The sequence below is a fragment of the Otolemur garnettii genome, unplaced genomic scaffold (assembly GCF_000181295.1).
Source record: "Otolemur garnettii isolate 467f Iridium unplaced genomic scaffold, OtoGar3 scaffold00023, whole genome shotgun sequence".
In the NCBI taxonomy this organism is placed as follows: Eukaryota; Metazoa; Chordata; class Mammalia; order Primates; family Galagidae; genus Otolemur; species Otolemur garnettii.
Genome location: NW_003852418.1, coordinates 12153135 through 12155759, shown reverse-complemented (window position 1 = coordinate 12155759; position 2625 = coordinate 12153135). Strand labels below are relative to the sequence as shown.

General features: G+C 45.5%; 1 protein-coding gene and 1 pseudogene across 1 annotated transcript in view; one reads left to right on the top strand and one right to left on the bottom strand.

The window, feature by feature from the left end:
- BCAS4 (breast carcinoma amplified sequence 4) overlaps positions 1–2625 on the bottom strand; it is a 69394-nt gene that overhangs the window by 58501 nt on the left and 8268 nt on the right. The window lies entirely within an intron of this gene.
- Positions 2310–2467, top strand: LOC111724520 (annotated as a pseudogene).

The window sequence follows — 2625 nt, the reverse complement described above, 5'->3', positions numbered from 1 at the left end:
GAGTCCCCTGCCTCCACCTCCCAAGTAGCTGGGACCACAGGTGCCTGCCACAATGCCTGGCTATTTTTTGGTTGCAGCTGTCATTGTTGTTTGGGGGGCCTGAGCTGAATTCGAACCCGCCACCTTAGGTGTATGTGGCTGGCACCTTAGCCGCTTGAGCCACAGGTGCCGAGCCTAAACCGCAGATTTTAAATGGGTGAATTGTATGTATGCGAATTGTTAATACATCTCAATAATGCTACTTAAACACACACACCCAAAACACTGAAAAATCGTTTTAAAAAGCACAAGTGGTTTAAAACCCACTCAACCCAGGTCAGGCAGAAATAGCAGCCCTAGTCTCATCTCTGTGCTCAGGATGAGAGGGATGGAATGAAGGTTGAAAAATCCTTGGAGCTGAGGAGCAAATGGAGTGATTCTCCAAATAGCCTTAGATTTGAATCACAAACCAGGAAGGAGCTGGCAGGTTAGATAATAGTTTGCTGCCCAAAGAAGTAACTGGGGAACTCGTTCCTCCCAGACCACCAAAGCTGAACAGGGTTCCCATGAGGGTCCTAAAGGGCCCTTAACCTTGAGATTTGAATGTTCAGAAAGGGCTGACTACTCTGCCCTACACTCGTCCTGACCCTGACTTTCAGAAAGGTTAATGTGGCAAGTGGCCAAAATTTAAAATGCATGTGTTCTTAGACATAGTAATTCCCTGCCTCGGTATTTATGCTACATATTTACTTAAACGCAAAATGATATATGCACAGAGACACTCATCGCCACGTACTTTGTCACAGCAAAAGACTCCATCCTTGTAACTTAAATATCCATCAATAAAGGAATGGTTACCTAAATTATAATTCAGACAATGAACTTCTAGCTGCTAAAAATAATCAGGCAGCTCTCTGTGCACTCATATGGAAAGATCTCCAAGATATGCTGAGCGCAAGAGGCATAACACAGATGTGGGGAGTTGGTGGGAGGTGAGGAAGGACCTGTCCAGCCAGTGTGGAAGGGCAGCAGTGGCCTCTGCAGAGGCCTGAGGAACCGGGTGGGAGGAAGCTCCCTTATCACTCCACGGTGGCTAGGCCTTTTTTGGATTTGTGATATGTGTATACATTTAATTTTTTTTTAATTCTTTTTTTTTTGCATTTTTTGGCTGGGGCCGGATTTGAACCCACCACCTCTGGTATATGGGGCTGGTGCCCCACTCCTTTGAGCCACAGGCACCACCCTACATTTTAATTTTTAAAACAAAACTTTAAAAAACACAGTCAACTCTGGGTGTTGCCTGTGGCTCAGTGGGTAGGGCGCCGGTCCCATATACCAAGGGTGGTGGGTTCAAACCCGGCCCTGGCCAAACTGCAACAAAAAAATAGCTGGGCGTTGTGGCGGGCACCTGTAGTCCTAGCTACTTGGGAGACTGAGGCAAGAGAATTTCCTAAGCCCAGGAGTTTGAGGTTGCTGTGAGCTGTGATGCCACCGCACTCTACTGAGAGTGATAAAGTGAGACTCTGTCTCTACAAAAAACCCCACACAATCAGCTCTAATTTACTTTTTTTTTTGGACACAGTCTCAGTTTGTCATCCTGGGTAGAGTATGGTGGCATTACAGCTCACAGCAACCTCAAACTCTTGGGCTCAAGTGATCCTCTTGCCTCAGCCTCCCAAGTAGCTGGGTCTATAGGCATCCACCACAGCGCCTGGGTATTTTTTCAGAAATGGGGTCTCACTCTTGCTCAGGCTGGTCTTGAACTCCTGAGCTTAAGTGATCCACTCTTCTCGGCCTCCCAGAGTGCTAGGATTACAGGCATGAGTCACCACGCCCAGCCACTACTCTGATGTACTTTAAAGGAACCATAAGGCCAGGTGCACTGTAATCCCAGCACTTTAAGAGGTTGAGACAGGACAATCACTTGAGGTCAGGAGTTTGAGACCAGCCTGGGCAACACAGTGAGATCCTTTCTCTGCAAACAAACAAACAACAAACGAGATAAGGTGGCATGCACCTGTAGTTGCAGCTAACTCGGGAGAAGATTGCTTGAGCCCAGGAGTTTGAGGCTGTAGTGAGTTATGATCATGTCACTGCACTCCAGCCTGGCCAATAGAGGGAGACTCTGTCTCTAAAAAAAGCAAAAAGTGAAAAAAAAAACAAAAACCCACAAGCCATATTTTCCACCACAGCTACAGCAAAGGAATAAATTCAGATCCTAAGATAGCCTACAGAACTGGTGGCTCGTTCAGACCGTGCATTCAGCAGCTGGGTTTTGTAAACCCAAAGTGGAGTCTGTGGTTGGCCTAATATATATATGTGCAAAGAGCGAGCACAGGACTTCTAGGCCTCCACTGGATTTCTGGACCTTTGCTTCTGGGCCTGGTGTGTAAAAATTCCTGATCTTCTTATGTGCTATACAGATAGTTGAAGGTTAATTAGCAGTATAACTATAAATAGTAATGCTGCCAGTCTCCTTCAGACAAGAAACTTTATAGAAAGTGGTTAAATGTATTGGGTAAATAACAGGTCTTTATCTACAAAAGATGTGACCATTTAGGTTTTTTGTTTTGGGAAACTAAGATTTTAAAAGGTATGTTTGAGGGGTAGTATAATCCATGTATGATGGTTCAGAGAAGACTTTGG